Raw genomic sequence first — 25,617 nt, 5'->3', positions numbered from 1 at the left:
CTTTTTTATTAATCTTTATCTTTGATTTTATGTATTTTCATAATATGCAAATTGTTATGAACTCCTTTTATTTATCACAAGGATCAGGCAGTGGTGTGTTTCTTTTAATTTTATTTGTTCTGTCCTGATGTAAATTAGGTAAAATGCTTACTTATATTAACATTTAATGCTAAATACTGTGATAAAACACCAGATGACCAGATATTTTATGTGTGAAGCTGCAGTTGCTACAAAAGCAGCAAATATTGCAAACAACATAATCTAGACTCATAATACGTTGCGCAGATACTTCACTCACCTCAGGATGCTGAATGATTGAAACTGAATGTAAGCATATCGCTTACTTCCTGATTAAATTATTATCTGACCGCCTGGGAGCACTTAGATAATTTCATTCCTATTTGTTAATTTCATTCTTTCAATATGGAAAAAAAACTGTGATGATAACATGAAGTAAAAGTAATATACCTGGTCACTGTGCAGCGGTACACTGTGAATTCCTCACCATTGATCCCATGTTACTGAGAACAGGAGCACATTAGAAGTGACATATATGTTTCAAAAACACGAGCCACTAAATATTCATTTTTTCACATTTAGACATACAATTAAAATAAACTCAAACATCTACATAACCTAATCCATACAAAATACTGTCAGAATGGCAACAAAACAGGGTCTGCTGTACATTTGTTGAACTTTAAATGCTTCCCATTTCCCCCTGAGAGAAATTCATCTTTCAATGGTCCTAAGATTAAAGCCACAGAGCGAATCTCTGACCAGGCTCTTCTCTGCAGAGGCCATATCAAATGCATTTCAACACTCCAGTGACATTGTATTCGTGAGAGAGATCCTAATTTTCCTCTGTATGGAAAACATCCTTTCAACCAGAGCTGTGGTCATGGGCGTTTGATGAGGGTTTTAGGCACAGTTACACTGTTTGAGACGAGGTCATGAAGACTGAAGCACACAGTGGTTCACATCTGACTGCAGGAACGGTGTTATTCCCCATAGTTTGAATGGAAACATTAATATCAGACAATATTCGTTTTAATATCAGTTCTGGGACTGTGTTGACTAGTTATGTGAATGTTTAATGCCGTTCTAATAATCTCCCATCCCTCTCTTAAAAATAAATAAATAAAAAGATCATGCTTTGCGGCTCCTCGTATATTTTTATTTTGGCAGATAAAGACATCAGGAGACCCTGTGAACTCATTTTTATTCTTTGTGAATTGCTTTTGTTGCAGGAGAAAAAACCTTTACATGAGCTGGCTAAGCAAACACTTTCAGGCTTGGATGAATAAATAAAGCCATCATTTGACAGCATCAGAGGAGAACGCGCTGTGAATGAATATGGAAAATTAGAATGTCAAAAGAGGCATGTTGACTCAAATACTGAGCAAGAAGAAAAACCTTTTATTGATATTAAAAGGACAAACGACAAGTTGACCATGTTGGCGTGAATATTATGCAATTTTCCTATTAACCTGAAAGTTGTTTGTGCGTAAAACTCAAAACTACTTAAAAATTGTATATCTTTATTATATATTTCACCTGTGGAGGTCACCATTTTTTTACCTACACAATGCATGTATGTTAGCCATGATGAGGATAGGTTGTAGTCTATAGACTAGAAGCTATAAACAAAACACAAGAAGGTGTAGATGCTAACAAGGGCGGCTCACATAACATCAAACGTTTCATATTCCATTAAACCCGAGATAACTTTTGAAAAACAAACATGATCAGCTTGCTATCTACTGTTTACGATTTTAGCTAGAGCTAACACTGTTAACCATTAGTAGGAGCCAACACCAATAGCTAGCGCTAACACGATTAAATGGAGCTAAAACTGTTAGATGTAGCTAATGACATTAGCTAAAGCTAAGAAGATTAGCTAGAGCTAAGAATATTAGTTAAAGCTAAGAACATTAGCTAAAGCTAAGAACACAATTAGCTCTAGCTAGCACCTTCCACCTTTAGCTAGAGCAAATACGATTAGATGGAGCTAAAACTGTTAGATGGACCTTATGACATTAGCTAAAGCTAAGAACACTAGCTAGAACTAACAAAATTAGCAGGAGTTCACATAATTAGCTAGAGCTAACATGATTAGCAGGGGCTTACACCTTTAGCTAGAGCTGACACCATTAGCCGGGGCTTACACCTTTAGGTAGAGCTAACACCATTAGCAGGGGCTTACACTAGAGCTAACACCATTAGCAGAGGCTTACACCTTTAGCGTGAAGCATCTTTGTCTTTCTAACAAACCATTTTTTGATCCTGATGCTAATGATAAACAGCTACAGTTAGAAACTGGAGCTCTTTGTTGCGTATGCAACCCAGTGTTAAAAACACAAGTAAAAAATGAATGGATGTTGATTTAATATCTTATTCTACAACGAGATTAAAAAGTAATAAAGTAAAAAAAATATATGTTTGTAAATATGTTCATAAATATAGATAAAAAGTGCTAAAAAAATCTTTAAAACCTGTGAAATATCCCTTTAGTGACTGTTTTTAGTGACGGATTAAACAACCAATAACTGGCACAGTCTGATTTCACATCAGCCAATCAGGTTGATTGTCCCGCCCCTTTAACTGCGACGCTGAGATTTAGCTCAGATTGCGTCTAACTCCCGTGAGAGCTCAGAGCTGACGGTTGTCCCGTAAATTGCCTGTAAGATTGTGTTAAATTCTACGAAGAATCCTTTAAATTGGTAAGACAATGTTAAATTGGTATCGCAGAATTCATAATTCAAAATAGTAAATCTGTTTGTTTTTTTTAAAATTAGATCTCCAAAAGCTTCTAACAGCCGACGTCCGGAAAAATCCCCCGTAGTTTTGTAGCATTGAAGCATCGGTGAGTAATCGCACGCGCTCAGCCGTTGGCCCAGTAAATTCGCTAAAAATTGGCTAAAATACTAATAACTGATCAAAATTTAATAAAAAATAAAATTGTATTGTAAATTTTATATCATTATTATTGTGTATGTTGTATTTGTTCTATGTAATTTTACTTCTTTTTCTGTTAGTACATGTTTTAATATTTCAACATGCTGTAATGTGTTCTTATTAGAACCTTTTGTGGGTCGGAGCTAATGCGGGTTTCTAATCCACATTTTGAATGTTAGATTTAGTGTTATAGATGTACTTTGGCACTTTTAGATTGAATTATTTATTTTTTTTACCACCTATGAACTAATTTATTTAGTTTACTGATGTATTGGTAATACTTAACTCTGATAACTACAATGGATTTGTTGTACAACATGGAAAAACTTGATAAAAAAAATTGCTAAAAGAGCTATTTGAATTGTTGCTTAAGCTTTGTTGATTTTAGCATCCTGAATTTTAAGATGCTTTACTTTGACCTTGTTCCAGGTCAGTTTTTTTTTCTTCTTATGATGCACTTTTGAAGCATCGTGCCCAGAGACATCAAGATCACCTTTACAAGAACTTTATGGCGAGCCCAGAGGACCGGGTGAACTGGTAGGTGGTGACCCGACTGGTCACCAGCCGTGAAACATTGACAAAATATTTGACAAACACTTTGGAAAGACTAAACAAACATTTGACAGACACATCAAAAAGACTGGGTTATTTCTTTTGTTTATTTGTTTATTTTTTAAAGCACACAATTTTTGTTTGTTTGTACAATGTGGGTCCACAAATGTTGTTTGTATTAAATTCTATTTTTTATATACATTGTGTGCTCTCCTGGGCTGCACAGTGGCGCAGTTGGTAGAGCTGTTGCCTTGCAGCAAGAAGGTTCTGGGTTCGATTCCCGGCCCCAGTCTTTCTGCATGGAGTCTCCATGTTCTCCCTGTGCATGGTGGGTTTTCTCCAGGTACTCCGGTTTCCTCCCACAGACCAAAAACATGACTGTCAGGTTAATTGGTCTCTCCAAATTGCCCCTAGGTGTGAGTGTGTGTGTGCATGGTTGTTTGTCCTGTGTGTCTCTGTGTTACCCTGCGACAGACTGGCGACCTGTCCAGGGTGACCCCGCCTCTCGCCTGGTACGTTAACTGGAGAGGAACCAGCAACCCTCCTGACCCCACTGAGGGACAAGGGTGCAAGAAAATGGATGGATGGATGTGCTCTCCTCTGTTGTTCAGACCTAGGCTCCCATGAATTTATAATCTGCTTCCTGTAGTGTTGCTATTAGTAAATTAACTTAACTTGCCATCTACTATTAAGGGTATTTAAAGTGGGTTACACGTACGCTCTCTTTTCTGGTTAGCATTTCCACGCAGCAGCACAAACACATGTAATCATTTCACAGGATAAATGCTGCTTCATAATGAATATTGAACATTGACACTAATGATGCATTATTCTAATTAAAAGCGAATAAAGAGACTAACCTTCACGATCTCCTGTTATGATTCATGAGAAAATTCAGTGCAGCTGACAGTGGCTAACGGTTGACAGAGGTTCTGTTTGCAGAGACGGTTTATTGTTTGACAAAAATGCTTCATGATTATCTAAATAATAAAAACCAGCAGCAGAGTCCCAAGAGTTTGAGCAAAAGTCCCACAGCTTTAATGTTGGGATGTTTTGACAACATTAATTCCTTCAGTTAACAGAGTGATGACCAATAGAGCTATGCTAAATGCCAGACACATGAATTTCAGGCTTTAAGAAACTTTTCCTTCCTTTCTTACTTTGGTGTTTTATTTATTGTGAATAAATGCAACAAATCAACTTCTAAGAGACAAATATAAGATTTATCTGCCCCGACTCCTCTGAACTTACTTCCATTTCACTTCCCCGTTTGTTTTTAAATTATTGAACAAATTTGCAACGTCTCACCTGCCGTTTCTCTTCACTTTGTGCTTCCAAAAAGGTCGGTGAGGTCAGCTGAGCAGACGTTCTCAGAAGAACCGAGGATTCTTTCAAAACCTCCTTAAACGTTTTGATTCTGCACCATCTAAGGTGAGCTGAGTTATGACTTTTAATTACTCTAATTTTAAATATTCACTATGTTTCATTCGGGTTTATTTCTGTGCTATTTTGTGTGGTCATCACTTTCAGCAAAGTCATTAAAAACTCACTTTTTTTGTTAGTTTAGTACATTTTCAAAAAAGTTGGATCAAGAATGATAATACTGTGTGTACGATCCAATTTAATACCGAAGCATTGAGTTTGACATTCAGCCGATTCTATTTTTAACGTTTCGGAGTCTGAAGACTTTGCTGTGTTTGAGTTAGAAGGTGGAGCAGAGTTGACATTTGAAACTTGATTAAATAAAACCACATCTTGAACAAGCACACCAATCAGATGTAATAAATCTAATAAAAGACACAGTAAAGGTCTGAAGAAAGAAAAGCAAAAGAACACTGTGTTCTACAATAACCAGTTTTATTCTGCCTTCATGAGTCCCTGAACCTTTAGAGCAGGGGCGTCAAACTCCAGTCCTCTGCTGTCCTGCAGGTTTTAGATGTGCCACAGGTACAAAACACTGGAATGAAACGGCTTAATTACCTCCTCCCTGTGTAGACCAGTTCTCCAGAGTCCTGCTAACGACCTAATTATTCTGTTCAGGTGGTGCAGCAGAGGCCCATCTAAAGCAGAGGCTTATCTAAAGGTTGCAGGGCAGTGACCCTCCAGGACTGGAGTTTGACTCCCCTGCTTTAGAGCCAGGAATGGGTTTTGCCACCAAGTGGTCATCAGTGGTACTACCTCCAATTAACCTGTGGTATTAATTGGTTAATACCTGCAATTAACTGGTTAATACTTTTAATTAACAATTTGGTGAATTGTTAATTTAAATCAACTAATAACCAATTAGTTGATTGGGTTTTTGGAGTTAAACTCAAATTAACCAGTTAGAGTTTAACGTCTAACTGCTAAACTCCAGTTGGACGTTAAACTCCAGGGATTCTTTCAAAACCTCCTTACATGTTTTAACGTTTGATTCCGAGTTATGGAGTCTAAACTCTCATTGGCTGCATTTTGATTATACATTGTTTCTGCCCATTGTAGTTCTGTAGGTTTTGGTGCTTTTTGATATGGACTGCATCGGCGGTTGCTCAGGGCAGCATTAGAAAGGGGCGGGGCTTCCAAGAACTAGAAAATAAAATCTGTCTTTTCTGTCTGGTTGCTGGGAGATAGCAGATGTTACTACAGTCATTAAGTGGAGCTATATTCATAGTTGTCCATGATATTCAAAGCTCTTTACTGCCACCTAGTGGTCAGAGTTGTGTCCAATAATGGCTAATGTTGCTAATTTGCGTCACAATTATATTTACTGCCTGTGTTGTATTCACATTACCAGTCTGCACTAATTTAGCCTCTTTTGGACACCAAGAACATCAAAAGTTATATTTAACGCCTTGATTTTGATTATTTACACAGATTTTAACATATTGAATATTTTATTTTACATATAAATGCTCCACCTGGAAGGCTGCACAGTGGCGCAGTTGGTAGAGCTGTTGCCTTGCAGCAAGAAGGTTCTGGGTTCGATTCCCGGCCCTGGGTCTTTCTGCATGGAGTTTGCATGTTCTCCCTGTGCATGCGTGGGTTTTCTCCAGGTACTCCGGTTTCCTCCCACAGTCCAAAAACATGACTGTCAGGTTAATTGGCCTCTCCAAATTGCCCCTAGGTGTGAGTGTGTGTGTGCATGGTTGTTTGTCCTGTGTGTCTCTGTGTTGCCCTGCGACAGACTGGCGACCTGTCCAGGGTGTACCCCGCCTCTCGCCCGAAACGTTGGCTGGAGATGGGCACCAGCAACCCTCCCGACCCCACTGAGGGAAAAAGGGTGCAAGAAAATGGATGGATGGATGCTCCACCTGGAACCTTTGTATTCATATGTTTCTGGTACGCTGTAAATCTGAGACGTCCGCTAACAACATCAATGGACAACAAAGCTGCTTCTTTTGGCCCAGTGGGGATTAACTTCTGTTTAAAAACAATCTGATGCAAAGCTGGAAAAGACTTGTGTTCAACCTGTGCTAAAACAAGTTAGCTCATCGGAGAAGCTATGCTAGCCCAAAATAGCATCTCAATGCTAAACTTGTAGCGGCTAGCTAGCTCCATGAATGATCAAATGGGTGTAATAGCTATTTGAACCAATTTGATGGTTGAATAACCTAAATAACAGATTAAAAACCTTAAATATCTTTGTTGTTGATCTCATTACTTACTCAATAATTTGAATTGAAAATATAGTAAAAACGGAACCAATGATAACAATGTGGTTAGTCTGAATGTTAGCACATCTTACTACAAGTTATGGAGACAGAATATTCTTATCTTTGGAAATATTACCGCCAACATATTACCACCATTTAACAGGCAAATGAAAACCAGAGAGCGGGTGCTATTTGTTTAACAGCAGGAGTGTTTCCAGCCCTGCACGTTAGAGGTTATAATAAGGTTTGTCAGGATGACCGATTGGACCCCTCTGTCACCCTGAGACTCTCTCTGCTGCCTCTGTCCCTGCGTGTCTCCTCTTCCCTCAGCCTCTCCATCTTTCTCAGTTTCCCCGTGTTCAGGCTAAAAATAGAAACTGTCCTCATGATGAGCCCAGAAATTAAATGGACCCAGCCTGGCCTCAGCTTGCCTCTTTGCTCTGCATAAATGATAGGAAGCGTTCTCACTGGCAGAACCCCCTCTGTTCCAGACGGCACCGCTCGCGTATCGGAACCATTTTCTCCTTTTGATGCACAATAACATCATAAATGAATCAGTGCAAACGGAGATGTTTTACAGCTGCATTTTCTCATGATTAGCATTAATGTCACTTTCATTTCGACCATTTGAACAGTGTTGGGGCTAACTGTACATTATTTTGAAGTTTGCCTCTGGACCACATGCTTTTATATCCAGAGGAGGTAAAATTATACTCAGAGAAGAGCAGCACTGCTGCAACATATCTATACTCAGATAAAAGTAAAACGTAGTCATATAAGAAATTATTCAAGTAAAAAGTGTTTGGTAAAACTTTACTGGGTAACTGACAAATTATCAATCACTTAACATTTAAAAATACATCATTTTAATATAAAGTTAAGTGGAAATGTAGGTATTTTCAGGACGAAAATAATAAAAATTCATATAAGTTATAAAATCAGTCAAAAGGAAATATTTCCAAATCAGTTCCTTTCAATAAAATCTTCTGAAACTTTAATAAAAACTGCAGGTGTGTGTCTCTGTTTGGTGGGTTTTAGGTTAAAACATGTTTGTTTTTCATTCAGTGGGTAGAAAACCCAGAAATTTTACTCAAGAGTAAAATACTTCATAATAAAACTACTCAAAGTACAGTGTAGTAAAAATACTCCTAAAAGTAATTTTTTTCCAAAAAGTAAATAAGTCGAGGAGAGTTTTATAAACGTAAGGATTTTGTGAAGTTTATAAACGTAATGATTTTGTGAAGTCTGTTGGCCTGTTTTGCTCCCAGCGGTGCTGAATTTCACCAAGTGGATAAAATACTGAGGAAGGAAAACCTCCAGCTGGCTGGTTTTACGCAGCTGGTTGCTTAAAGAAGCAACAGATAATCCAAACCAGCAGAGGCCGTTCTGCTTATCCGCTGATAATTATTTTCTAAAAATGTTTAGTAAACTTAGCTGCCCCTAAATAAGCTTGTTTTAGGTCAATAACTCTTGAATACAAATAAAAAATTGCTTGTTCTACTGGCAGGTTTTTTTCACTGGAAAAGTGGAAAAATTGCCAGTAGAACAAGTACATTTTTAAAATCCATATTCAGAAATAATTGACTTAACCCAGCTAATATATCTTGTTGAAAAGTTACTTTTGAGCTTCTTTTGTCTTATTTCAAGTGCACTAAGATATTGTCAGTAGAAACTAGTTTTAACTACGTGGTCATATTTTGTGTTTTTGCAGTGTAGAGAAGTTTTCCTAAATGTGGAAAACTTTGTCTTCAGACAATCCTGAAGTAAAATCCAGTTTATTTCAGCAGAGATAATGACATGCAGGACAAGAACCAACATCTCTACAGCCAAAGTTTCCATGTTCAGAGTTTAATAATTCAGCTCATGTTAGTTCGCTCTGCTTTAACTTTCATTCTGTTTTTAATTCAACTTGCACTGTAATTTTCCAGGGTAATTTGACATTTATGCATTCTTTATTAATTGATCAACTGGAAATGGTGAGAGATAAAAACATATGCATTAAATATGTCGGTTCAGAAGTGCCTCCCTTTGCTGGAGCAAATAAAAACGAGCTTGTGTTGCGAGTTTTGAGTTTTAGATTTGACCCAAATGTGTCTGACAGCTTGTGACTTCCGGTGGGGCCGCAGGCGTCGGTAATAAAGCTGAGTAAGAGTTCATTTGCACGCTCTGAAAGTACAGGCGCGGCGCAGTCAGGCGAACACGCTTCAGTTTGATGATCTGTAAAGGTAGCCGGGATAAATCACCGGCAGCATCTGTCGCCGCGCGTTATCTCCCCGTCACATCCTCGTCAGCAGACTCACAGATGTTCGACGAGATCAGTAAATAAATAAGGAAATAACGGTACAGCTTACAGGTTCAGATACCAGAAACAACCCTCCAGCTTCTACAGGAGGAAAATTAACAGCTTATCACGGTGGAGTTTAGATAAAAGCTACGTTCCCTCTGGCTAAAGTTGGGAAAATCTGCCGTTTTTTTCTATCAAACTCCTCACCAATTTACAGCATCTCGATAAAACATTTGCTGTTCCTGCCTTTTCTGGCAGAAATATTTTATTTGTCCTGTTTTCATATGATGAGTTCTGACTGAGTGCTTCTGTTTCTCATTCAGGTGAGTTTCTGCTGACACTTAGCTTTTCTTCAGTTAGCATGTTAGCTACATTTAAATCAGGCTAGTTCAGGCTATTGAATGCTAACAGTAAGGTATTGTTAGAATCAGCAAACACTCTGGCTTTCCAACAAGAGAAGTCAGGTTTTGCCAGTCATATTAAAACGGATCTATTATGCTAAATTTGTATTTTTCATTTTTTGTTCTTCTATTTGGACCACACTCTTAAAAAAATAACATTCTGGCTGGTTTTTGGCGATAAGTTAATGTTTTTTGGTGATTGGAAAATGAGTCATTTCAAAACCCTGCTGATTGTTGAGTCATATTCAAGGGGTACTGCGCAGTTGCCTAGCAACCCCAGTACTGTTACCTAGCAACCCAAGCAGAGTTCAAAGATGTTTGGTCAGTTGGTTTTACTGCTGTATGCTCTGTACAATGGCTGCTGGAAAAGACAAGTGTTTTCTTGTAAATTCACCATCCAGAAACCACTTGCTGCTTTTTTGTTGTTTATGCAGGAGTCTCCACTTCTGCTTTTCAAAGATGCTTTTTAAAGATGCATAACTGCCTGTTTGTTTCCATTAACAATAGAATTACACAAACTGAATTTATGAAAATGAACTTGCTTAATAAAAACACACTAATTTTGAAAAAACTGAAAAGTTTTGATAAAAAGTTTTCACTCCACGATGAGTTGGATTTTCAGCCGTATTGAAATAGATTTATTCTGCAAAACTACAATGGAAACACATTTTTCTCATTACATGAATCACATGATCAACAGCAGGTTGTTACTACTGGTGGAAACAACAAAGAAGACAACAGGAAGTGGTGGAAGGATGATGATTTGATTTTGTTTTCCACCAGAACATCACAGTTCATAAAATGTCTTGTGTCATTCCAACGTGTTGAATCCATAGTTCTGATGAAAAATGGCCGACTGTTATTTCCACAAAACGCTGCACAAGTAGCCGCTCCCAAGTAGGCGGGGCTTGTTCCTCCAACACCTGAATAAGATGCTGAGGTCTCCTCTGATTGGCTGAATTATGAATAAATCTCAAGTGACTGTTAACATCCAACACTGCCATGACTTTTAATGACTTGTCGTGTGAACAAGCTTATTCACATGAATTAAATTTATTTAATGGAAATGGCGCAATTGCAAAATTGTTTTCTTTTCAACATTAGTGGAATACAGACAAATATTTGCCCATATTTGTAATGCAAACGCAGCTACTGTCAATATAAATAAGGAGCGCCCGCTGCTATCAAACTGCATTTCTGTCAAATATTCTAGTTATTTAGATATTTAGATTTACACAGAATAATCAGCGGATACTGAACACCAACAGTCAGGAGTTCACTCTGTGTGTGTTTGGTGAAACTAACTTTTTAAAGTTCAGCCTTCCAGTCACTGTGCTCTGTTGTTTGAGAGCCTGCAGGTGAGCGTCGGTACGTTGGGCTTCGGGTCGCTCCCCGCCTGCGGCCAGGCGGCCGCTGAGCGTCAGACAGATTGTTTCAATCTGCTAGAGTGACTCTCAGTGTTCGCCGTTCTGCTCGGCCTCTCCCAGCCAGTCTGACACACTTCCACCTGCAGCCCTGCTGGACTCGCCCGGCCGGCAGCTTCCTGCCCTCACAGAGGAGCTTTTGTCACAAATATCACAGCTAAGGTTAACAAACCCGTCTCTGCATCTTTTTACTAACCTGATGCCTGAAAACTTCAACATTTTAGGTTTCAAATTGAGTAACTTCTAAGTACGTTAATATTTTTCTTTTCTGGTCCGTCTGAAAACAGAGTCTGAGTTTATGGGTTTGCAGTTCATAAGTTTGTTTTTACTTCTTCCTACTTCTTTTTGAACATGTTAAAATTACTTGATGTCTGTTACTTTATTCTGCCATCATGTTCAAAATACAAAAAAACTCAAAAGTATCAGTGAAGATTGAATTTTTCTTCATTTGTTTCTTTTTGGAAATGGAGCAACATGACATCTGAAGAACATTTCCTTCTTAATCTATATTCTTGCTGTTTAAAAATGCTAAAAACATCTTGATGTTTTCTGATCATTAAAATTTGTAAATGTGGAAATTTGGGCTGATACCGATACTAGAATTGTTTTTACAAATAATAATCAATATTTACCTGTATTGTATAAATATTTTCCAACAGACAGCAAACATTTGGAAATCAATCAATATTATCAGTTGTTAATATTGACCCTGTTTTACTTATCAGACAAAGACAGATATATTGAAAAATGACCAATATTGACCGATACCAATGTCTTACCGATATATTGTGTATCACTAAATAAAATATGAATGAATTTAAATCTATTTTAAGGCAGAAATGCTTAAGTTTTAAGCCATCTATGTTTTTAGTTAGTTGCTTTTGGTCGTGTGAAGTTAATTTCATACGTCAGCTGGGATAAAGTAAAGCATTTAAAGCCTTTAAACTTACCCACCATGCTGCTTTTAAAAGTGGTGAAACATCTTTATACCATTTGAACACAAACTGGACTCCATAACCTTGGATCATGATGAGAGTTGATGCATTATTTAAGCTAAAAGCTTACAGTACCACACAGTGGAGTGGTGATTTTAAACATTTACAGCCAGTCTTAAATAATAATACTGCAGCCAAGTTCAGGTCAAAACTAAGATTATTGTTTCACTGGGAGTGAGATTATCTGTAATCCACCAGGTAATCAACTACAGGGCTACAATAATCTCTAGATCCCTTTACAGACTGAATAAAACTACATCATCTGTAAATGGAGGAAGTATCTATTCTCCATTAACGTTCAGAAATGCTCTAATCTTCACCCACCCAATTAGGAGCCACCAGTTAACGTCACGTGTGCTTCTGGAGGAAACCAGGGAACCAATGAAAACCCGCACAGAAAATAACTTCCAAAACCTGGAATCAGTAAATTAAAATGCTAACTGAAGAAGCTGCAGCTGAAATCTGAACACATAGCTTCCATTAGTTGTTCTGAATGAGCAACATTAGCAAATAACGAATCAAAGAAACAAACAAACCCAGAAAAAAGGTCAGCTGGGTCCAGCTTAGTTCGATAACAGAAAAGTGCTGCTCAAGTAGCCATGTTTTATTTACCCAGCTGGCCAGACAAAACTCACAACAGCAGCTGCGTAAAGAGCCATTCAGAGACGGTGTGTTAATCAGCTGGTATTCAAATATGTAAACAACCTGAATTTAAATGCAAAGTGTGCCACTTTAAAAACTGCTGTTTAAAGCATGGAGTCGTTTCTTTTAAGATTTCACCAAGTATATTCAGTCAAACAAAAACCACTATTTTCTCAAAGAGATTCTGTTGGTGTTGCCCTGCGACAGACTGGCGACCTGTCCAGGGTGACCCCGCCTCTCGCCCGAAACGTCCGCAGGAGAGGCACCAGCAACCCTTCCGACCCCACTGAGGGTCAAGGGTGATAGAAAATGGATGGATGGATTCTTTTTGTTTTCCAACCTGACAGTTTGGTAGATTTTCTTCGGTTGGGGACCAAAATTGCTACATTTGCTTCATTTCCAGCTGCTGTGGTTCTAAACCAACCAAACCCTTTAAGCAACTTGTTCCCCTCCTCGCCTGTGGGGGCGCTGCGCCAAGAAACAATGAAAGAAACGACATGAAAACCTCTGAAAAGAAGTCCTTAACAAAATGTAAAAAAAAAAAAAATAGATTTTAGTAGTTGTCTTTTGTCTTTGGCTAAAAACCAAGAGTCATTTCACCCGCTAGCCATAAGCTAGCATGTTTGTTTTGGTTGTATTTACCCATAATGCCTTGCACTGTAGTCCACTTCTTGATTTTGGAGCGGTCTCTGGTCCACTTGGTGTTCATATATGCATTCAAACCGAACCAGAATTCACTTCAACCAAACAGAGACCGAGGTTTGTAGGCGGATCAGAGTTCGATTAGCATTCATGCCTCTGCAAACGAACTGGACTTTCTACACAAACGGACTGGAGTCGGACACAGAGTGGCATCATACTGGAGTTTGTCGCTTCACCAAAGAGTCTCAATCACTTTTTGTTGAAAGCCTTCACTCATTTCTCCTGCTTTATTGCCCGTTGCATCAGAAAGCTGAGACTTCCTAACAGTATCGGTTGATGTCTCCTTTAAAGGGTTAGCAGCGCCGGACGGGTCCGTTCCCTGCTGCTGGCTCCAGTTTAACGGGGCCTGGGGGCCTTAGGAAAAGATGAAATGTGGCCAGTCGGGGCACCGAGTCGTGTCGCATAAAAAGGGAGCGCGGGCGGCGGAGCGCGGGCGGCCGGGGAGGCTGCAGGTGTCTGAAGCTCAGCGAGAGTGAAGTTGACAGATGGGCGGCTCATTGTGAAATGAAAAGGGTGTGGAGCGAGATAATTACACAGAAAGGATCCTTCAAAACAGATTTGTGGGGTTTGCTTGTCTGTCGACAAGATGGAGATGCTCACTTCCAGGTCTGCTGCTTTTATTTTAGGACGGAGGGGAACCGTATTTACTGCAGACATAAAATCCAAAACATTTACAGGGTTATGATATTACAGCAGGCTGCATCATTTACAGCCAGAGGAAAACACACAAGTTTTAATACATGGATCACATCTGTCAGTATAAAGTTATTTTTTTAACCAAAGTTTCTGTATCAGTTTTTTTTTTCAAAGAAGAAAAAACTTCTTTAGAAAGTCATGCACCTCCTATATGCCCACTGTACATCGTATTGATCACCAAACTAGGTTTATAAAATGTGTTTCACTGCATTTCTGATCAAACAGGAGAAAGTTTGTTTTCCTGGTGGTTGATGCCTGTAATGCAACTGCAGATTTTATCTAAATGTTAAATATTTACCTGCTGAAAAGGTTTTTATCTCACTAACCAGATAAATGTCGAAAGGAACCAGAGCAGCTAATTACAGGTGAGTGGGTGCAGCTGGGCGGGGAGCAAGATGGCCGACTGAGGATGAAGAAAAGCAAAGAGAATGAGGAAGAGGGACAGAAACCTAAACTTTATGTGTAAACACTAATATAGACAAACAAATTACAACCACAAACAATTATTCTGACGATTAATCGATTAATCAACAAAAAACAAAAAAAAAACTGGTAAATTCAACAGATTTTTTTATTTAACCACTTTTTTAAACAATAGAAATGCACTAAAAGGTGTAAATAATTTTTATATAAGAAAATAAACATTTTATTTCTTAACATCAGTCCTTTAGTGAATACTTGATCATTTGTAAACCTGGACTTACTACAAAAACAGTGTCGTGTGGATTCCTTCATTATTAGATGCAGAAAGTGCTTAACAGGAGATTTCTATACATATATTTTAAAATTTTGAAGCAGATTACAAGTAAAACTATTACTGATTTAACTGTAATCACAACATATTAATGTAACATTTTTATATTTTTTGTGCAGTTTTGACTTCAATTACTGCTCTAATTATATTGTCATTTCAACAAATGGCCTTTTTTTAGTCTGTATTCTCCAGTTAATGATTAATCAATCACTAAATACGTTGACGATTAATTCAATAAATCGATTAATCACGATTAATCGTTTCAGCACCAGATTAGTGCTCACTGTTCATAGAAAGTCCATTTCTTTTCCACCTTTCCTTGTTTATCTCTTATTCACCTTCCCAGCTGCATCCACTCACCTATAATTAGCTCTTCTGGTTCTTTTTGTCCAGATTTCCGTCTGCGTTTTGGTCAAATGCGTCAGGACACTTTTCTGCTTTCAAAAGTGGCTACTTCAGTTTGTTTGGAGTTTCATTTGATGAAAACCCCTCATTTCCTGCGTCTAACACCCAGACTGACCTGGCTTTACCGTGATGCCGCCTCATATCAGCACTCTGGCCGTAATCGGTTGAGCTGGAAGTCGAAAACAGCCGCGATAAAATCAGCAGAGAAGCCATGAAAAGTGCCAGACGCAGCAGTCCTGTCAAACATGATTCTGCGTCTTGATGCTGGAGTGCATGTGCTGCAGATTGTGTATCTAATAAAAAGACAGCATTTAGCTCAGCGGGCGCTGCCGCGCTCCGACTGAACCATTAAATGGGTGGAATATTATTTCTGTCACAGGTGCAGCAAAGTCTGAAGAAATGAAGTATGAAACCCTGATGGCTAATGTCGCCGCGCTCCCCCCGCCTCCCTCTCTGTGACTCATGCGTATCGGCAGCCATCTTTCTCGTCTCCGGGGTGGGAGGACAGACGCAGCCTGGAGTTGACAGTACAATAACTGTCACAAAGCTTTTTCCAATTTGCTGCCTGATTTATTAAATCAAGTTGTGCAAATCAAGTCAGTCGCAATGTGGCAATTATCTGAGAGTCACTCAAGAGCACATGTTTACCAGCTGACAGATGTATGGCAAGGTGTGGTGTGTGTGTGTGTGCGTGCATGTGTGTGTGTGTGTGTCCTCTCCCTCGGATGGGAGACGTAATTAGAGCCGATTTAAGGATGTTTTCTGTCTAGATAAAAAATCACTTAGGAGCCAAACCTGAACATAATTGTTTTGAAAACTAGCTGGGATCTTTCCGTCTCCCACGGCAACCCCGACACGCCCGCCGTCGACATTTCGGTTGCAGCAGCGAGCGAACGGCGGCGGTCAGAGACGCTGCAGCTTCCCGATGCGGCGGTTAAATTGTGTGGAATGACTCGCCGTTAACAACAAAACACCCTTCCTCCTCTCAAACTACTGTTTTTTTTCTTCTTTCTTCCCTTTTCAGGAGCAATTTGCTGTTCACGGTTCCTGGTCTTTTCCAGAACCCCTGTGGTCTCTAACTGCTCCACATCCAGCATCAAGGTGAGAGGTTCACACCAACCTCACGTCTCTCCAGCCAAACAATGGAAAGTTAAATCTGATGCCATCAACATGAGAACTGAGAGGATTAACAAACTAAATACGTTCAGCCCATAAATGTCTGCATCGGTTCTACCGTGCACCGTTTCTAAAGGTCAAGTTTATTAACTAGAATCAGATTAAATCAGTTTTTGAAAACTGTGATGTTTCAACATCAGCCATTAAAGACGGTTTGTTAATCAGCCGTTTCCTGTAAACTGAATTCAAATAGAAAGTTTGTCATTTTTAAACCTCTGAAACTGATATTTAAAGCAGTGGGTGACCCCTTTAAGCTTCAACTATGTTTAACAAGAATACAAAGAGCACTATTTTCTCAGAAATTGATTTTTTTTCTGGCCTGATAGTCCAGTAGATGAGGCTCGATTGGGGACCAGAACTGCACCATTTCTTTAATCTTCAGCTGCTGTGCTTCTCTTTCGCACCGAGTCAAACCAGCCAAACCCTTTAGCAGCTTGTTCCCCTCCTCGCCTGAGGGGGCGCTGCACCAAGCAGGGAATTACACAAAAACATTTGAAGAAGACAGAGGGCAATTTTGTTCTTTATGAAATGTAAGCAACAACGGAGTGGTCTCAGATCTTAGCTGGTCTCAGATTTCTCTTTTCTCTGTGGCTAAAGACCAGGAGTCGTTTCTACCGCCAGCACTAAGCTAGCATGTTTGTTGTGGTTGTATTTACCCAGAATGCCCTGCTCTGTAGATCACTTCCTGCTTTTGGGGAATCTTCAGAGACTGTGTGATGTGAAAAGAGTTTCCTGTGCAGTTTTATGAAACACTCCGATTTCAGTACAGTTAAAAAAATCCACCTCATGTTAGCAAAACATTTTTATAAAAATATCTGAGCCTTTTTGTGTGTGTTTCACTGAGCAAATTTATTTTTATAATTCCAATTTACATAAATTTATTGGGTGAACACATTTATTTATTTCTGAACAAACAGCTGTTTATGTACAGAATTTTTTTTATTTCTTTCCTAAAATTACATTTGAAACTGTTTAATGCTAAAAGAGAGAAAACCAGACTTTAAAGTACCTGAGTGTAATTAACACAAACGACATAAATGTGTGAAAACCGGATGTTTGCGTTTTACTGTTTTCTAAATATGATGTAAGTTTCCATGTCGGTGTCAGCAGAGAAGCTCTCACACATGAACACGACCAGAAGCTGCTGGCGGATGACGAGGAAAGCAGGGAAACGGAGGCCGAACACGCTGCACGCGACGGCCTGATTTGTCAAAACAAATAATTAAGATGTCAGACTTCTCCTCTCTTTTCCTCGTCCGTCCGGCTTGTGTTGTTCTGTATCGATTGAAAAACATCTTTAATGTAACAAAACGCAGCGGCAGCCGCTTAATATTCACTGAGCGTTCTGCATATCAGCGCCGTTAGAAACGCCGGGCACCTACAAGCTCACAGCAGCGTTTCTGTCTTGTACTTTAATTCCTGGGTGACGGATGGAGCTGTCAGCCTCGGCTGAAGAACTACCTTTATGGAAAATTGCCTCAAAAAAACCAAAAGTCTGATTTAAAGCCCTGCTGCCTGTAAACTGCTTTACCAAAGTTACATAAAGGAGACGCAGTATTAAATCTTTGTTTGGCCTCCAGGGGTAACAAAATATTCCTCTGTTGGTTTTGGTCCCAGAAAGATATTAAGAGAACTGATGGAAGAGAACAAAGCCCACAAATCAGGTCAGCAGCAGAAGATTGTTGCTTTTAAAGCTGGATTTACCTGAACCACATTGTTCAGAGTTTTATCTAAAGTTTGGAGAAGAATAAGTAGGTTTAAAAGTAAAATATCTATTGTTTTATCTGGTTACTGTTTATTTTGGTTGAAATGTCGGATTATGTGGCAGTTCAGTGAAAAAACAAAGGAACTAGACATTAAACTAATTCTAAAATGAAAAGCTAAAGATTTAAGAAACACATGCAAATAGTAAATAGTCTGAATTATCTTTTCTGATCCAATTTTTGACAAAAACTTTCTTAGGTTTAATTTGTTTTTCAGGTGATAAAAGTCTGTCCTTTAAGAAACATTGACGAATTAATAAAAGCTCAACCTGTTCAGGTCCGTCGCTGTTTTGACTTTAATCTAAAATCAAAACGTCTCCTGTTCACTTTATTCTCCTGGTTTAAATATTCAAATCATTTTGTAATTTGTTTAATTTCCTTCTGTGCTGGAAATGATGATCATCTCCCACTGGATGAAAGGCTGATGGCGTCGCAACGCCTGCTGGATGGGAAACTTATTTCATCCACTGTGAAAGCTTTAGTTACATATTGTTATTTTTATATATTTCATTATTATTATTAATCTTTCTTCAACAAAAACACTCAGTGCTATGAAAACCTACAGGTTTGCAGGTTGTTTCTGCGTATGTTCATCTGTATGTATAAGATCAAAAAACAACAAAAGATTTGTTACAAGCTATCAGAGACGTTTGGTTCAGTCGTCGTTTCTCATCCAGTCATTCGGTTTATTACTTTTTCACACAGCGCCATGGAAGTTTGGACTGTTTTCCAAATAAATAAAAACTTTGCACTTATTTTATGATTTCTGGAGGCATTTCAGTTTAATTAAACGTTAGCCAAACATTTAATTGATTGAAACAAATTTGGACGTTTTCACAGTTTCCAACAAACAACCCAGAGTTTAAAGAGTCTCTTTGTCCGATAGAAGAACGGAGAGAGAGAGCAACACAGAACGATTCATCCAGCTGGACTTCAGGTTCGTCCTTGGGAACTGCCAGCGTCTGAAATGAAGGTGCCACAGAAGCTGAATGAGGAGCCGGAGGGTCCAACCGCCCAAGGACGTCCATCAGTCTTCAGACGAACAGAACCAGCTGGACCGCTTCCTCCAATCCCTCATCTTTCGCTTTCAACTGAAACAGTCAGACAGCTGAGGGGAGATGAACACGGAGAGGAATCAGGGTGGATCCCATCAGAACCAGTGGGGATACCACGGGTCGAGGTCGGGAACAACGCAGAGCGAAGACAGAAACACCAAGATGTGAATATAAAATAAAGACGTGATGCAGGGATGGAGCTAGTTTCCATGGGTTTGTTGGAAAACAAGGACTGGACTCCAGACTGGTGCAGCCGGACAGGAGCAAAAGACGTGCGATTTGCAAAACAAATGAAAAATGCTGCAACCACAGGAAATGGAAGCAGCAAATAACAAAAACTGAATAAAACAAACTAAATCCACATAATGGAAGTCCTCCAGACCACCAGGGGGAGCCTGGAGCAGGGAATACTACCTACAACAACAGTTTATAATACTGTAAACACCTGAAGTATAACGCAACGTTTCTTTCTTCTGGACATCCCGTCTTTACTGAAGGTCCAAACCAGGTTATTATAATTAACTAAAACAAACAAAATGACAAAAACTGACTTTAAAAAAATGTTTTCGTAGCTGAAATAAATAAAATAGGCAAGTAATGGGGGAAACTATAACCGACTGGGACCATATCCAGAATATCTTATGTTTTCATGTTTATGAATATTTATCAGCCTTTTGAACTGATGTGAAATAAATTTATTTTTCCCACAGAAGCCGTTTATAGCAGCAGCACTTATGCTAGTCCACAAAACGGCGACAGCAAAATCTGGGATAAAACACCAGGTTGGTCAACGACTGAATCATTTTATTTTTAAATTGTATTTTCTGTTGAGTATTTATTACCAAATCAATGGGCAGAGAATCACAATACGCAGCACAAAAAGTTATCAAAGTATGAGAAAATTAAACTGATAGAAACTTGTAGACACACTTTTAAAACGACTTAAAGCTAACTGCACTAAACAAGCAAATAGTCACAACAAACTAAAACTAAACTAAAGAAAAACCCAAAACTTTTATAACTTTAGTCAAAGATGATTTGCTGATCGACTCCCCCTGGTGGCCTGGAGGACTTTGCTCCTGTTTCCTGTGTTTGTAGCATTTTGACATTTTCTTCCTGAAACGGTTAGACCCAAGTCATACCGCTGAGAAGACGGTTTCCCTGATGCGACCAAATGTTTGTAAACGCCTAAATTTAAGGAAAGCTGCAAAAATAAAAAATACATTTCTTGTTTTCTGGCATTTAGCAAACATAAATCATTTTGGTAATTCTATCTGACGTAAAACAAGAGAAGTTTGGTTAGATTTCACTTCAGACAGTGAGAAAAAGTCTTTCATTCATGTAAATATCTGGTTTCAACTGCACCTAAAGTCTCTGCGGATTTTGCTTACCTCTTACAGAACTACTCCTTTAGCTTTCCCCAGATCACCGTGGTTCTGTAGCTCTGAATTATAAATGTATATTTGAAGAAAAGTCATTAGGAGGGAAGCCGTGATTACAAAGGTAATTGCTTTTCTAGCAGTCATTACCAGAGCAATGCTGATTCACATCTGAACAATGCTGAGTGAATTTGCATTAAGGCGACTAATGAGCAAACATTTTCCTTAAAAACGGCTCCCGAAGGCGCCATGGAAACGGCACAAACAACACATTCAGCGCCAGCAAAACGGGCCCTTTAAGAGCTGATTGGCTGGAAACCCGACGACTCAGCAAAGCGAGGTGTAAGCACATATGAATGGGATACGTTCTGACCGAGTTCACGCACAGGAAACATCAGTGAAGTGTTTCTGCTGCAGAAGGCAGAAACTGCAAACGGGAAGAAGTGAGAGCGTCACCGTTTCAGCACCATGGAGAGCGACAGCAGCAGGACAGCCGCAGCAGAGGAACAAAAACAGATTCATGTTGTTATTGATCATTTATTAAATATTAGAAATCATACTGCTTTGAAATTCTACCAAGAACTAAAGAGAATCATTTACTTTTTACATTTTTACTGTTTATGTGTAGAGGGAGAGACAGAGGAGATCGTTTCCCTGAGGGAAAAACCCAAAAGTAGTTCATCCATCCATTCATTCATTCATTCATTCATTCATTCATCCATTGGCATGTTTTACATTTAACCACTTAATATTATTTTACACAATACTGGAAATGCATAAAAATGCAGATAATGAAATTCCTTTTTGAAATAAAACCTTTTCCTACCTGTAACACATCATTCCTCCAGAGAGCAGGTGGGCGTTGGAGGCAGAGGATCCACCTGCAGCTAAAAACATCAACAGTTTCACTGACGTAATGAAACGTCACTAAAATGTTGCTTGATAAGTTTCTGTGTAGAACAAACGTCCAAAGTAAAAAGGTTTTTATTTTAAATGTGTACCTTTTGACACATAATTACTGTTACGGTCTTTCAGTGAACTGAATCCTCCGGTTCATCACGATTTGGATCCTTCAGTCGTTCTAAGCCTGTTTGAACTTTGACCTTTAGCATCATAGCTGAGGCCTGTAGGGTCTGAGCTCAGAGGGTTTCTGCCTCTGGATGATCGGCAGCTGCTGGTTTCCTGGAGGAGCTCAGCCTGGTGCCGATCGGGTCATTAATGCGTCGCTCATCTGAGGGTGGATTTCTGTAACTACTGCGTGTTAAAGTCCAGAACCTTTATGGTTTTAATAATAGCTGTTTCTAATCCAGGTTGGTTTTGATTTTGTGCAGCAGCCAGAAAGGTTTTCCAGTCATTTCTCCGGCGTGGATGTGAATGAAAGCTTCCTCCTCACACTGAGCCCATCACGCCGCTGTCTGATTGCGGCGCATCAGTCAAACTGCACAGCTGCATCAACCCCCCCCTCCCCTCCCCCCCCCGTCGCAGCGCGCCGCATGCTGGGGCCCCGGCTCCTCCACGCTCCCTCACAATATGGCCGCCTGGTGTGCGCCGCACTCACACTCATCAATTAGAGAAAAGGTTACCTTGCTCTGCTGCTGGCTGGCTCCAGCATCGCACAACAACTCTCTGGTTTCCACGGGAACCCAGGTGGTTTCCAACAGGTCACCTTCTCACTTTCTGGCTCCTTTTCGAAACAATGAAACCTGAAAATACTTTATTTATTCGTGGCGTAAATCAGAATTCGCCTCTGGTTTTCCACCATAATTAGCTGGTTGCTATCAGGTTTTCTTTGGCAGAGCGTTTGTGTTTATGCCAGTGGATATTTACCGGAGCAGTGGAGGTTAAAGTCTCAAGATCCTCCGCTTTGTTGTTCATCAGATTACACTTCATGGCAACGCCGCAAGCAACTGGTGAACCGCATCGCAGCAGGAGCTGCAGTGGAGGAGGAACTGCTGAAGAGGAGCAGTGGAGGAGCTGCAGAGGAGGAGCTGCAGTGGAGGAGGAACTGCTGAAGAGGAGCAGTGGAGGAGCTGCAGAGGAGGAGCTGCAGTGGAGGAGGAACTGCTGAAGAGGAGCAGTGGAGGAGCTGCAGAGGAGGAGATGCTGAGGAGGAGCAGTGGAGGTTAAAGTCTCAAGACCCTCCGCTTTGTTGTTCATCAGATTACAGTTCATGGCAACGCCGCAAGCAGAGGGTGACGTAATGAAACGTCACCCTCTGCGTGACGTTTCATTGCTGCGATGCGGTTAGGGAACCGCATCGCAGCAGGAGCTGCAGAGGAGGAGCAGTGGAGGAGCTGCAGAGGAGCTTGGTGCTTTGCAGTCGGATCCGATTCATTTGTGTCTGAACCTTGAGCCGCTTCCTAAAACTTTTGGGACAAATGCTTGGAAAGCCTGGAACTGCTTTCTCCTGGACGTTAGCAGCTGGAGAACAAAAATGACAAACAAGTTTATGTTTATGGTGTTTGTATGTTTATGGTATCTGCGTTCAGCTGTAAGATAATGAGGCGATAATTAAAGCTAATTTCCTGCCAACAGCTTCGTTTCATTCATTCGCTGGTTTAGTTTGAGTTTTCTGCGGTTTTTCTACAAAGTTGAACCATTTTCCGCACTCCAGGCTTCATAAGTTAACAGAACAAAGAAAGAAGCTTCATTTAATTTGTCTAATAATGTAATTAGCTAAAAAGCTTTTTGAGAAATGTCTGCTAACGTTGAGCTAAACCTAAAGGCTGTTTGTGATGCAAAAATACTCATAATTACTTCAAACATTTATATCTTTATTACCTTTTTCACGTATGGATGTCGTAACTATGCTGAGTTAATAACGCAGGTCGGTAACTCCAGAATATAACAGAAAGAACAACACGAGATACCAGTTTAAACAAACTTATTTACTATATTAGCTAGAGCTAACACTATTAGCAGGGGCTAACAATATTGGCAGGAGCTAATAGCGTTAGCAGGAGCTAACACTATTAGCTAGAGCTAACACTATTAGCTAGAGCTAACACTATTGGCAGAAGCTAACAGCGTTAGCTAACATGTAGTCCTGTCACAACAAAAAAAAAGAATTATAAAGTAAATAAAATTGTCCTTCAAAAAATGTTTGATAGAGACCAAAACATCAAACTGAAAACTTTTAACATCCAAGAAAAAAAACAAACAGAAAAACAAAAACTAATGCAAACATAAATTCATCCATCCATCCATTTCTTTACACCCTTGTCCCTTAGTGGGTCGGGAGGGTTGCAAACATAAATTATTGATACCTTTTTATTTTATCATGAGATTAATTGATTTATTGCTTGTCGAGACAGACCTACTTACCAGCTGAAGCTAACAGCGCTAGCTGGAGATAAAACCATTAGCAGGAGCTAACAACAGTAGCTAGAGCTAACTCCATTTGCCAGTGCTAATATGCGGAGCTAACACAAAACCAAAAACAAATAAGAAAATAAATTAATGTTTATAGTCGCGATGAAGAATCTTTAAGTGTTTGTAACAAACTGTTCTAACATATTTATACGTCTGAAATAAAATCTGTAGCTACAAATAGCTTTGGGTCCTTTTAGCGTCTCTGTACTTAAAATTTTTCAAGATACGAAGTCGAGCTAAAATGTTGTGTCAAGTTTAACATTCCAGAAACAGTTTAAAGTACGAATATTTAAAACTACGTGGTATTAATGTGATGTAGCCAGAGGAGTAGGAGATGAAGAAGAGACATTTCCTACAGGTAATAAAAGAGGATTTGGAAAGTATTCAAGAATAACAACCGAAACAAAGGAGGCAGAAAGTGAGAAAAGAAGAAGCAGGTGACAGCAGAGGACTCTGGAGCGAAGAGCGGCGTCACGGCGGGCCGAGCGGGTCGCCGCGCCGGGGCCGAGTCACGGGAAGCGGGACAGGAAAGGACGGGAGCGGACACATCTGCAGCCGGCAGCCCGCGTGGGGCCGGCGCCGCTTGTCAGAGCAGCCATTTCTGTGGAAAGGGGCAAAGGTAGCGCCGCAGGTAGCAGGTAGCGACAGCTGGAGAGCGACAAAGCATGCTAAAAGCAAAACGGAGCGGGAAAACTGCAGCTTCCAACAAAGGCAGGGAGAAAACAAACTTTCCCTCCTTAGTAAGAGGAGAAGAAAACGAGACAAAGCGACTGCAGGAGATTCAGAGGCAAACAGAAGGCGGCGCAGCAGCAGGAGCTTCGGGAAAAAACACCCACTGCACACAGGAAGGAAGGAGGAACTGCGTCTGATGCTTCAGTTGGCCACTTCCTGCAAAAACACAGAACTCACCAAGTATCTCAGTTCTTAATTCACTTAAAATGACACAAAATGAACTAACAAGTAACTTTTCAGCAGGAAATATGAGCTTGTTTTATGTCAGTAATCCATTAATATTGATTTTAAAACGTCTGGTTTTTAATCACACGCTGCAAAAATACAACATTTTTTTACCAAATATAGTTTATAGCACGGATATCTTTGTACACTTGAAATGAGACAAAACTGACTTAAAAGGAACCTTTCAGCAACATGTAGATCTTTTTTAGTGAATATTATTTCAGTTATAACACAACAGAAAGTTTTGTTATAAGTGGAATAATCTGACAGTGTGAGAAGCATTTCTTCATAAATATTAAAGAATTAAAACAAACTCCCGTTTCCAGCCGAAAAGTTAATTTTAGGTTAGTTTTGTCTCATTTTATATACACAAAGTTATAAGCTTACAGTAGAAACTGAACTAAAAGTTCTTGGTAAAATGTTGTGTTTTTGCAGTGAAGCAGGACATTTTTTCCATGTTACACTTTAAA

General features: G+C 39.5%; 1 long non-coding RNA gene across 3 annotated transcripts; it reads left to right on the top strand.

Annotated features, from left to right (window-relative positions):
- On the top strand, positions 1-20,680 carry LOC103461898 (uncharacterized). 3 transcript variants are annotated; one of them, XR_014086694.1, is made up of 6 exons: positions 1-2,723; positions 2,799-2,866; positions 3,388-3,495; positions 4,853-4,941; positions 16,470-16,546; positions 19,225-20,680. It is a non-coding gene; the product is annotated as an uncharacterized LOC103461898 (long non-coding RNA). The 3 variants fall into 3 exon arrangements; XR_014086695.1 differs by having other exon boundaries at positions 1,738-2,723; positions 19,274-20,680; XR_014086693.1 differs by having other exon boundaries at positions 1,741-2,723; positions 19,271-20,680.
- The last annotated feature ends 4,937 nt before the right edge of the window (positions 20,681-25,617 follow it).

The sequence above is a fragment of the Poecilia reticulata genome, chromosome 2, assembly GCF_904066995.2.
Source record: "Poecilia reticulata chromosome 2, P_reticulata-male-v2, whole genome shotgun sequence".
Lineage (NCBI taxonomy): Eukaryota > Metazoa > Chordata > Actinopteri > Cyprinodontiformes > Poeciliidae > Poecilia > Poecilia reticulata.
The sequence above is the reverse complement of the archived record's forward strand: the minus strand, read 5'-3'. Positions and strand labels throughout refer to the sequence as shown.